General features: G+C 41.5%; 1 protein-coding gene across 7 annotated transcripts in view; it reads right to left on the reverse strand.

Moving 5' to 3' along the window:
- The window catches only part of MBNL2 (muscleblind like splicing regulator 2), a 106,333-nt gene that overhangs the window by 3,407 nt on the left and 89,628 nt on the right, over positions 1-13,298 (reverse strand). The gene's annotated exons all lie outside the window — the stretch shown is intronic.

Here is a 13,298-nt window from a genome sequence, read left to right on the forward strand (position 1 = left end):
TTGTGTCTCACACACCTGGTCATCTTCTCCCCCACACAGGTCCTCATGTGCATGAGAACACRCAGAGGGGCTGCTTCGCGTGTCAAAATGCTGAGGGCAGTGCTGAAGCCACAGAAGCAGGGCCTGTCCATAGGCAGGGTGTGCACCCACAGTGCCCTGGCTATCCATGGAGATGGAAACCCTGTGCTTCCTGGAGGAGCTYCAAGTGCATCCGTGCCTGGGGTGACTCTGCAGCTCCCACTGTGCTCCCAGAAAGTCAGGAATGRCCAGGGGAAACAGTGGAAACAGGGCTCCTTGCCACCAACAAGCAAAAAGATGTACTGGGCTGGATGTTTTCACAAAGCAAAAGTGTCTTCAATGCACTTTTAGCAGTTGCTTATTCCCTAAAAACATTAACTGCAGATCAAGGAACYTGTGAGGTTTTGTCACACTTCCTTATGCCAAGGAATCTAGGGGGATTACCATAATGGTACCTCTGTGCACCTAACTTTAGTCACTAACCTTGCTGCTTTACCTCCACGGTGTCTCAAATGGAGGGTGAAGCAATCATTTTACAGGTGCAAACTCTCGTGCTTCCAATACTGTGAACGTTAAATGCACAATGTGCCCAGCAACCAACTCCACCTGCTCACAGTATTGGAAAATGATCCAGATTTCCATCACCTGCCTGAAATGGCTGTCAGTGAAAGTGATATTAAGAGGCAGGGGTGTGGTATTTTATCATGCCATTGCTAACCTGTGCTCCAGACTTAAGCAYGAGTCAAGGAATTAAGAGTGCATTGCCTGCTCTTCCTGTTTAATTTGGCACTCGACATATTTTTAAGCTGTATTTTCAGGGGGTATGCAAGGCAGTCATGACAGCACTTCGACCTACTTGTGTATTATGAAGCTAGACCACCGCTTAATGCAATATTTATATTAAAAGGGGGGGAAAAAAATAAAGATGCTTGGGAAGTAACTTCAGCAACATACTACCTCTGACATACAGACCACTGAAAAGAAACACACTCGGCTCATTCCAATCCCCTGCCCATTGCCCCCACTGCCCCTCACAGCTGCACTGCCTCACTCTCTGTACGCAAGCACTGTCTCCCTGACCCTGCTGAACTTGCCAGCAAGCCAAAAAGCCACCTTTCATTGCCATCAGCTCTGGAAATCTGGGGACATGTGAGGCCCCATTGTAATGACACTGTACAAACACCTGCTGCTCCAAAGGGCTTAACRTCTAAATACATCATGCACACAACAAGGACATATATTTTTAATGAACTTCCACCCATTGTGAGTTTGTTAGCTTATCGCCTATCTTCTGTTTCCTTTAGAAATAACAAAGAAATACCTTTGCTCAAATAATAAAGCCCTGTCTGTGATAACCCTGGTCCAGCTCCAGCAGGGTGATTTGACAATATGTGTAAAGAACACAGCTGTGCTGAAAATAAGAAATGACCAAGATTTTCAGCACTGGTATTTTTAGCATACTACAACCCAACATGTCAGTGTAATTAATAAAGCAGCTTTTAGCTATACTGGGTTAGCCATAATCACACAAGTGTATTTAAAGGATCCTAAGGTCTCATTTAATGGGAMATAACCTGAAACTTACTCAGTAAAAAAAACAGAATTTCAGACACTGCAGCTGACTACAGTCTGACAACTTTTGAGGGGATAAACTTGCATTTTCCTATAGCTTTTTTTTCTCACAGTACAGGGAGATGGATAACTGCCCCTTGTACCAAGATTTCCTTGGTCTAACAGTCCCACAAGACTGGTGTTCACAATTTCCCCAAAATGTGTGACAGAGAAGGCAAAGGGCCCAATCTCAGGCTGTTTCTTGGGAAAATGGTAGGACTGTTCCTGGCATTATGATCAACACAAGGGCCACTCATCCTGCTGTGTGCCAGGCAGGACAGAGGGATCATGGGCAATGTGAAAGAGCAAGGACCCCACCCCTTCCCTGCCCTGGTGAGTGGCAAAGCCCAAGGTAAGGACTTCACTGCTGTGTCCCTATTCCTGCCTTTTCTCTCCTCCTGTCAAAACTCAGGAAAACAGCGAAGACAATATAAACACTTTCCTTTTCTGTGCAAGCATGTCCTGTTTATGGCTTGCAGGTGCCAGAGGAGCAACTGGAGCTCTTACTGCCATGTTTCTGCTGCCAGTGGCTGTGGAGCTGGYTTGTTCCCACCCCATCATCCTCGACGTGCCACCCCTCGCACAGTGGCCAGAACTAGGGCATGTTGCACCCAGCTATTTCTAGTACACGTAGGAGTCCTCCTAGGAAAAAACCCTCAAGTCTCTCCTTCAGAACAAGCTTTTCCAGTGCAGAGTCGCAGAACTGAGGAGCTACATTTCGTTTTTAACCTTAGCCACAAAGTGTAAAATATCTCCCRTAGTCTTTAATTATATGTTCACACCCTATTTCTCAAAAGATATCACAACTCTGCTGCARCTACATACACAGGCATCAGCTTCTGCCACTGTTTTTTTTTTTCACTGTGTCTGACAGAGAAACATAAAATGCTAAACTACTTTACATGGAAAACACACTGTGAACCTCTCCTGTTTAATCTACAAATGAAGTAATAAGCTGTGATGGAAGACAGAGGTTATCTAAGTCTGCATCGCTGCTAATTGCTCCATCACTTGCATGCTGAAAAAGGAGGAGCTGTGCTGGGGAAGGAACTCTTACTACAGAGTCTGCACTCCCTCACAACTCATAAATAGGTCCAGCCACCTTCATGTTCACTACTCTTTGAAGAGTTACATCTCAAATGCACATATATATGACTTGTCGTRTTTGCTCTGGTACTATTATACATCACAGCGACAGGATATAATGCCATGACACTTTCACCACAGTATATATCTAAAAAAAACCCTAAAAAACAAGATTGTATAGCGACTGTGCAATGTCCCATGTAAAAAGGTCTGCAGGTCAAGCATGGGAAAGCATTTCCTCATGCTGTGTATGGATAAGATCCACAGGGGTGGATACAGATATGCCAGAAAACATACCTTCTGCTGCTGCAGTAAGAGATCTAGTAAGAAGACTATTTCCAGCATAAGCAGAATGGCCTGGCACTTGGAGTRTCTAGTAATTCACAGAAGATTTAATAGCAGAAAAGGGCATTTTTTGGAGATGATCACAGATAAAAGTACCCTCTCCATTGCCTTCTTGCTTGGTACCTGTTTGAAGTAGCAGAAAGCTGGCTACCCTTTAGACTAAAATCACTCAAACTGTGCCAGTGATAGTTAGCAGACCTCACTGAAACTAACAGTGAACCTAAATTTCTGCAAACTACTCTCTAAATTCGCTCCTCAAAATTTTCCAGCTCTTTAGAGGTAACATTTCCAGCTCCTAAATGTCAAGACTTTCTTTCCTAACAGGGCATGGCTCTTTTAGACCTTTACCTTCCGGACCTCTGAGTGATCACAGTGGTCATTAACCCCTTGTGCAACACAGAACATCCTGAAATTCAGATAGGGTTGCTCATAAGGGTGATACAGTTTTGCAGTGTCATCCAGGGGAATGACAACCAACAGAGATGTTACTGCCAATGGTTTCAGCTTCTCACCAGCTACCAGTGCAGATAAACCAATTTGGGAGTTCCTGAGATCTGGAAAGGCATCTGTGATCAGTTGTCTCAAGACTTAAAAAAGTMAAATTGAAAGTCTTTGAAATTAAAGTGGAAATTCCATCTTTGTGAACTCTATTCTGACATCCTGATTACTGCTTTACTTGATACAGTTCATGGAATTGGCCAAATTACAGGGAATCAAGAATTCTAGGAATTACAAGAACACTGTTTGGCTTGAGATTCTCTGATTTTAAGCTACAGTTCAGAAAGCTTCTTTACAGTCTCTGAGTTAAATTCATTTTCCAGTTCCAGATTTATTACACAATGATGAATACGGAAAATTTACCATTCTGCATGAATTCAGTGTACATGAACTCTTGTTCAACTAAAGACCTGTCACAGTGGATCAGCTGGAAAACATGACTTTGCATCTACCTCTGACATGTTTCTTTTTCAKAAGTTTTGAAATCATTACTCCAAAACACAGCGTGCTCTATAACCCCTAATATATTTTAAGGAGATGTTAAGAATATATTTTATCTCTACACTGCAAGGCACGTACCCCTCCAAAAATTAACTCATACATAGCAAACATTCTGGTCTGCTCAGCCTTCCATTTTGAAAGCAATGTAGTAATAGGAGTTTCTTGTAAACAAGATTTRTCGCAGAGGATTTTAGACATGAATGCCTCAGCCAGTCACCCATTTTACATCTTCCTAGGCTACCACAAGCAACTTACTTTAGCATGAGACAGATTATCAACCCATGATGCTTTTTCCCCCTCTACCAAATGAAAGAGTCYGTGGTGAACCATTTGCACCAAGGTATTTAACTTTTGGACACCTGTGTCAGGACAGATGAATCCTTCCACAGTGACATTTTCTGTTTTCATGCTTTTCACACAAGTAGCAGACTGGTCAGATATATCTGGGGTATACATTAAAAATGACAGATATTTTCAGACAGCTGGCTCATATCAGGCTGTCTCATAACTTCTCCTTCTTTCTAAAAATAAAATAACACCAAGTATTTCTTCCCTATGACAAGGAAGCCAAGACTATTTATATTTCCCCATGCCTTTGGGAATGCCTCCATGTCTTTATTTTTCATTTTCTCTTAGAATGTTCTCTTGTGGTATGTGCCTTGTTACTTTTCTTCACAAAAAAACACTTTTTTTTTTTTTTAATTAGAAGTGGGAAAAGAGTAAATGTCCAGATACTTACAGAAAATAATCTCTATGGTATCAGTTACGCCTGGTCTTATTTCATTTTTACACAGCCTTACAGATGGGCTTTTTTACCTCCTTTTCCCCACAGATTCCATGGAGCACCATCCCAAACATTCCACTCCCCCACCCAGGGCTCCCATCAACATTGTCCCACGGGATAATGCTGCTGACAGCTGAGCCAGTTCCAACTCTCACTTGCATTAAATGCAAGGATTTTTTCCTTTGCTACTCCTTCTCCTTTGAAACCTCATTCTTATTTCCAGCATATTATAATTTAATGTATATGTGCTTTGCTTTTTTCACTAACCATGGTCCTCTCCTCAGTCCAGGGCTGGAGGAGGATTTTATCTCATTGCTTCTCTATTAATCCAGTGCAACCCCAATATATCTTTGGGATTTGGTCTACTTTGCTCATCAGTAAGGCGACCTCTGATTTGTTCATAATGGGTGAGATGTCTGGGCCACAGATGGCTGCCTGCCCATCCAGTGCCTAATACGGGGCATCCTGAGGGCTGGAGGTCCTTTCCTTGCCTTTCTCATGGCCCACTCCCTCACATGGTAATTCTGGTGCCCTGCTCTCTTTTTCTTCCCCAAATCTTGAGTGTTCCCAGTTCTGCMTGTCCCGTATGTTGACAATATGCCTCTGGAAATGCTGAGGGTCAGATGTCCACGCTGAAGTGGACACATCTGCTCACATGTTTTCATTCCATCAGGCACAAGCTGTTGGCCATCAGGGTGTCATAAAGCTGACAAAGACCTTGCCTGAATCCAGCTCTTCATGATGGTCTAAAAAAACAGTTCAAGGCAATTATGGGATCCCAAAGGGCTCAAGGGTTCAGCAGAATCATATTTCTCATTTAATTGTCACAAGGTCCTGGAAGAAGAGACCAAAGCCAYTTGTGCTGCCAACTCCTCAGCTTGCTTATGAGCTTCAAGAGGTATTTACTCAAGTAATAATGTACAATATTTAAGCTCAACTTAATAAGTATTTACTCACTCGGAGAAACAGAGGATTAGTTGGTACAGAAATGAAAGCAATCTGGCTTTATTTATTCTTCTTTAAAGTAATAAATAATGCAGTGCTAAAAATTGATCATAACATACTCTAATATATTCTACCAAAATCTATTTTTAACTCATYGCAGAGGCAGCAGACAGACTATATACAAGTGAGAAAACCACTGCTGTGTTATTTTAGGAGCACCCATACAGTGACTGTTTTGGATAGCCACTCAATTTTACCTTCCAGGAGGTCTGAGCTACTGCAATCATCTGTGTTGTTCACTTCCTACTTTTAGGCAATTTTCCTCCTCGTCTTGAATTTTAGAAACAGCCAGAATAGGTTTGCACAGAGCAACTGAGAGCACAAATGAGTGAAARCCAAGCACAAGTTGTGCATTATCTGTGCAAGTGCCCATATTCCTCTTGCAGGGSTGTTACTTCTCCAACCCTGCCATCCTCACTTAGCATTTTTTTTTAACAAAACCTGCTTTACATTTTCCTTTTAGACACCAAGCATGCCCATATCATGTAAGATGAGGCTGCCACTACACATACAGCATCCCGTTTAGGCGAAGGCACCCCTGCACACAGAGCACAGCCAGCACTTYTGCAGGCTCCTCAGCATCTCTCCCCACTCTGAAACCCTTCCTCTCCCAAAACCTGATGATCCAGTTCAGACTCACTTCAAAGCTAGGGACAATATCCAGAAGTTAACTCAAACACAGAAAAGTACCAAATTTATGTTCATCAAGATTACTCATAAGACCTTGTCTCAGTTCATAAAACACTTGTGTCAATGTTATAAAACTCACTATCCTTACAACTTCACTGAGGAAGTCTTAACCTTCATGACTTTTGACTACTTACCACTTCCTTAATTTTCTTTTTATCTGATTACTCTCACATAAACAGACACACATACTAGTGTGTGTCATTGCAGGTAATATTGCACCAAAAATGAAGTCAGGCAAGTTAGCAAATTTCTGTGTCCAGCTGAAAGTCACGACAGATACAATCAACAAAAATATAGATGTTCCCACTGCAGTTACACGGGCAGCCTCCTCCAGACTCAAAGCCAAAGACAGGCATTTCTAGTAGGCAATAAATCATACAGCAAGATCCCTTCTTTAATTCAAGGGAAAATCGTTGGAACACCTAGAGATGTCCAGTTGAAATTATTTTAAAGGGCAGAATCCCAGACAAGGACATCTGGAGATCTGCACTACTCTGTGTTGTTAAAATTTTATGATAAAAAAACTCAGACTCACATGAGCATGTGTACACATCAGGAAACAAACTAATTTTGCCCCAAATGCCTACAAAATTAGTGGACTTCAGAAAAAATTTCCTGTGTTTYAGTAACAAATATTTGCCCCAAAAGACTTTCACTCCACTTGTCAAAGTTATTAAATAAGTGAAAGCGAGAACACAAAATGAAGTTATCATATCAAACATCAACTTTTTCTTTAAATTTCTRTAACAGGAAAGGGAAATCTGTTTTGATTTTCGTTATATAAAAGAACGAAGCCTTTGCTTACTGCTGATGTTGTGTGACACTGCCATCTAGCAGGATATCAGGGGAAGTCAGGTTTTAGTCCTTTACAGGGGAGAGGGGTATGTAGGTGAGAATTTCTAAAAAAAAACCCCAAAACAGAACAGATTTTTCATTTTTCCCCACTGGCTTCCTGTATATAAGCATGTAATCTAAAATTCTGTATATAAGCTGCTGGAAGTTTTTGTCATCTACAGACTTAAGAGGCCAAAAATATTATCAAAACAAAGAGTTGGGTTAGCATGACACTAAAATAGGTTTCCTTTACATTTTCCAGGGTAATATTTTGGCTTTGGTTCTTTGGTGCCTTAGGAAACAGTTTTGCCACATATTCTGTAACACCAGTTGTTTCAAGGCAATTCAAACGTTCTTTTCTTGACACTGCTCAAGATTTGCTGTGGGCTTTAAGGTTGGAAGCTCACACTCCTTGAGTCTGCGAGTCACAGCCACTTTCCTGTAACGCAGTGTCAGACAAGATAACTTGAGTGAGGTGAGTCTTGTGATTCTTATGTGTGTATTATGAAAGAAGAAGGAAGCAGTTTAARTTTGCCTTTCCTCCTGTGACAAGCTCTTGCTATTTAAATACCTTCTCTAGAGAAATGACTTTTCATGATCAAGGGTCACTTAGGTTTGTTTTTCCAGCCTGGTGCAGGTAAAAGGCAGTCCTGYATCCCAGGTGCCCCATAGATGGGCTTGCCAGATGCCCAACACTGTTCTGCCTCCTGACTCCCTGCAAGCACTCCCTCTGATAATGTGTCTGAGGATGGAACTTGTTCCTCTGTCTCCTTTTCTGGACAYTTCCAAATTGTTCTTTCTGTTGTTTTCTATAGGAGCATTTAACTTGGAGCYTTATGGAATTTTTAGACCAAAACATTCAGTTAAAAAAAAAAAAGACAAAAATTGTTTAGATACTCATTATTCCCAGCAGAAGTGCTTTCCTACCTTTCCCCTCATTCCCTCAGAAACCGCAATTAAAGGTTTTCAAATCACTAACATGAATTTTGCATAGGCTCTTATTTGTAATATTCTTGTATGCTGGCACTAAGGATGTGAATAACATTTGTTTCTCCTTCCCATCTTCTTTCTCAAAAGCTTGCTTTTCAACAACAAAAAGGTCCATTTCCTACTATTTACCAGATTTTCCATTAATTTTCTCAGTATATTGCCACTCTTCTCCCTGTTTACAAGTAGAGCAGGTTTCCATGAAGAAGAAAGGGAACGTGAGACAGTAAAAGCCTTGTCAGGAGCACTGTGGACAGCTCTCTGCCCTGCCACAATGCCTCCTGGAGTTAGAGGACTGGAGAGGAAGCCYTTCGGGGGACACCATGGAATATTTGCAAGAGGGAGCAACTGGCACCCCTGCTTTTGCAGAAGGGGAGATCAGCTTGTCATGATGTTCCAGTCTAAGAGGAATCTGCCTCCCTTGGCAGTGGTGCTGCCTTTGTGGGCACCTTGGCAAGGACAGGCTCTGTTGCTGCATGTCCCAGCTCTGCTCCCTCCTGAGGGAGCCACCATACATGATGTCCCAAATCCCAAAAGTTTGGCATGTTTGTATTTTACAATGTGTTAACTAATTTTTGTATTTTGGGGCAAATATTTTAATTGTCCTTTTGTTTGTGACACTCAAACATAACTATTTTATTTTCGCTTCATTGTATTCTAACAGATTTTGACAGAACTGAAGGCTACTGAATGATTTCATAATTAATATCTGCATAATTGCCACCTAATTCAGTGTGAAYGCTGATGCATAATTTAAAGCAGCTGTGCCAGATAATCACAAGCCTTAGCATGAGCCTGTTGAATCTTATATTTCTTTTCAGACAAAGCCTCTAAGTATTTAATTTTTCTTTTGGATCATTCTTTAATATTTCCTTCTTGGTAAAAGGTCATATAACAGTGGAATAATGTTGTCACTAAATAACATCTTTATGCAGCATTCTCTGTAATGCTATTTTTATACTGTGTCTCTACCAATTTTCATTGCTACAAAAACTAAAGCCATRTACTGTTCCCAACTAATGTATGTGAGCAAGACTCACATCACTTGGAATTGTTTGGAATTTGGTAATTATCCTCYAACAATTGGGAGCTAGGGAGACACTCACTGAGCTTGAGGACACAGAACAGGACACAAATGCTGGTCTCTTAACCCCCACACGCTCATTGAGATGACACAACACAGTCAAAGAGCCAACAAAGCTGGGAGATCCCTTCCTGTGATCACCAAGTGCATGCTTGGCTCATTTGCTCACCAGGCTTTTAGCACCACTTGGGCTAAGGTCTCTGGCCTATCGTCCAGCTGCCAGTTCAGAAGTGTGCAGGTTTGTCTGTATGTCCTGGATTGCATCTGCCAAGCCTGTGAAAAAGTCTTGGGTAACCCAGACATCCACGGTTATCTCGGGACAATCTCGAACGTCACTAGACACATGTTTAGGCAACTGAACCAAGCCCTGTGAGACTTTTGAAGGACAAGCCAGACTACTCTCCAGACTTCATCTGACTGGGCTGATAAACTTTGGAGGATACAGTAGGTAAGTAAACTTGTATCTTGCATGTAGACACCCATACTTTGAAACCAACACTTAAGCGTCTTGATTTTGGGCTGAGTTCTAACCTCCTAGTCCTTGTAGGACTCATCAAGACATAAATAGAACAGCAGTTAGGCTTTCTAACTTAGAAATTGAAACCCCCCCACAAGCAGGTGTTTGCCATTACTCAAAATGGAACTTCGTCCCCAAAATTCAGAATAACATTTCTCTTAAATAATGTCAGGATAAATAGTCCTCTGTTAAATCCTCTTTGGCATGCAGGGTGGAAGAAGTCACATTTTTCTGCATTCCTATTAAAATGAACATCATCACCTACAAGCAGGCTCTATCTAATCTTTCCCCAAGTTTCTAATGCTGTATTTTCTCATAAATCAAACAGCAAAACAAGAAGAGAAACAAACTTCCAAAATAATTTAAGATCTATGACTTTTGTATAATCCTGAAATTACAGCACTGCATATTCTTAGCCTAAAAAATAATCAATAAATATTGCTTTTTCCCTCTACAACTACCTGAAAAGATGTTGTACCAAGGTATGGATTGGTCTCTTCCCTCACGTAACAAGTGATGGATGAAAGAAAATGGTCTCAAGTTGCACCAGGGGAGGTTTAGATTGTATATTAGAAAACATTTCTTCATGGAAAGGGTTGTCAAACACTAGAACAGACTGCCCAGAGCAGTCACCATCCCTGGTGGTATTTAAAAGATGTGTAGCTGCTGCACTTGGGGGCATGGTTTAGTGGTGAACTTGGCAGTCCTCAGTTAACAGTTGGACTTGAGGGATCTTAGAGGTTTTTCCAACCTAAATGATTTTGTGACTCTACCTGTGAGTGACGCTGAGCAGGTAACAGTTTCCATGCYTGTTTGAGTACTGCTAGTCCACTAGCTAAGGGAACAACAATAAAAAGCTTTATTAAAGATCTCTGAAGTATATATTTACACACAAAGACTGTATTAGTGTTTTAAGCAGGACATTTTACGTATCTCTGCCTACATGCATGCACTAGAGGGAGCTACGACCAAACCCTCTCAATTCATGGCCTAATGCTGCTTCTCACCATCATTTCACAGACTTGGAACTTTGCTCCAAGAAAATGCTCTCAGCATCCCCAGGCAACAACTGAACTTAAAGTTCATTAAGTTCATTAAGCTGAAGAGAGCTTAAGCAGCTGAGGCTTCAAKCCCCATCCTGGCAGGAATGGCTGGAGCAATTGTGAAGGGGGGAAGAAGGAAAAGGGGAAGGGCCTCTTACCYCTGACCTGTTATGCTCCTGGACATGTACCTTTCCAGTGCCTTTCACTGGAAAGCTGAAGCTCCCTCCCCTCCATTCCCTCTCACCACAACCTGGCASCTACAGTAAGTGGGACACTCCCTCGAGAGAACAGCAACACGACCAGCTCTTGTATCAGCAGAGCAAGTTTTTAATCAGTTTGTAAAAAAGGGTTTGCTAAAGCACTTTTGCTGCATCCTGTTTACATTACATTGAGCCAAAGCAATTCTCTTCCCCTCTGAAGTACACTGCAAGAAAATTATGTTAAAAACCTAACCTTTGTAAGTCAGGATAAGAAAGGGATGCCAAATTTTCTATATATTCCTAAATAGTGTCACCCTGCACAGATGTACAGTACAGCCTTTAACTCTACACAATCTTCTCACGTGCCTTGAGCCATACATTGAACACACAATGCCCAGAGTTGCTGGCCAWGCATAACTGACAGGGCGTGTCAATGCAGGTATATTTTGACTCTTGCTTATGGGTATTTTTTGAAAGAAAGGATGTACAGAAGACATGTGACTTAGTGGGGCTTTTTTTTTTCAAAATACAAGCTGACAGTACATACTAAATAATTTACTGGAGCCAATGGAGTTGTTAYGCTTTATTAGCCATCAGCTGAGGCTCCATAACTTTTGGGATGTTGACTTTTCCTTTCTACTTGTGCTTCAAAAACACTGGGATCACCACAATCCCAGGAAGACCAGCAATCTTTCCCCAGGTCAGAATAYTAAACCAAATTATATTAAGATAAATGATTAGGCCCTGTTCCAACTTTCTTTTCATGCCTGCAATTGTGAGGAGAAGCCATGGGAGCTGAAATGGGACAAGCTGAAGGCTGCAGGTTGTAAAAATAAAACCAGTATAGTAGAGACACTGGAAAGAGGAAACTGTACCTCACACATATGTAAAGCAGTGTGGCAAGACTAGAAAAGGAAATTTTATCTCATTGGGAATAAAAAAGTCCTTTTATGAAATACTCAGGAGAATTAAACCCATACAAGAAGACAAAGAATGCCATGACCATGAACAAAGTCATGTGAATTACCAAGTTAATAACCTACTCCTGCTGTGTTTCTTGGGCTAAAGAAATACTGAGAATTCGGGCCACAATGTTATTGTGGGGCTTTCCTAGCACTGTAGCTCTGTCTCCAATCTTAGGAGGCTGTAAATAAACAGAAGACTTGGAGCTTTGTCTCTCATAAAGAAGAAGGAACTACTACTACTCTCCCTACTTTGAAATACATGGTTTTTTACAATAGCTTTTAAAGACTTACAGTGACTAAAACAAAGACAGGAGTGAGAAAAAAAAAGAAGATAGTGACAGCACATGCTACAGGAGTCAAGGAGTTCCTGAGGTGGGACTCATGTCCTCACATGCAGTGGTGCAGAGCTTTGGTAACACACCTACACTCATTCCACAGGCAAGAGATAGAGGCAGGACCCTCCAGGGCAATTTACCCTACCCAAACATGGACTGCTGSAAAAGCAGATGAACTAGATATCAAACTTCAAATGGCTGAAGTTTAACAAGTGAAAATCCACCCTCCTGTTAAACCATCCATGAATTTCAGCATGGAATTGTATGTATACACACACACACACACACAAATATAGGCAACTACATAAATACAGACACTTTCCACAACTCCCTTTAAATTCAAAAAGCCCTAATCCTCCAATTCAAACAGAATCTGCACTGGGAAAGAAGGTACTCTGCCTGCCATCCTGCTAGATGTCTCTTGCATTAAGGCACACTTATGTCTCTTAGTGGCACTAGTTAATTGTGTTAAAAGTGTTCCCATTAACTAAAAAAAAAAAAAAATACTGCTTACTAGTCCTTTTGTAGGCATAGATATATTTACTCTGCCTTCAGCCACAGTCAGCTCCTCTGGCACTCAGGAGTGCAGGTGGTGGAGCTGCCCCAGCTGCATTCCTGTGCTGGAGAGGGTCCCTAGCTGAACCCCTCCCCAAAATATCCCATTTTCTCTTAGTCCCTTGGCATCTTCATCTTCAAGTCCCTCTGTCACCACTGTGAGATCACAAAACTACACTGGATACCACCAAACCATTTTCTGCTGCAGACACCGTTCTGGGAAGGATTATGAAATGCACA

The sequence above is a fragment of the Malurus melanocephalus genome, unplaced genomic scaffold (assembly GCF_030028575.1).
Source record: "Malurus melanocephalus ecotype Western Australia unplaced genomic scaffold, MMel_1.1 scaffold_61, whole genome shotgun sequence".
Lineage (NCBI taxonomy): Eukaryota > Metazoa > Chordata > Aves > Passeriformes > Maluridae > Malurus > Malurus melanocephalus.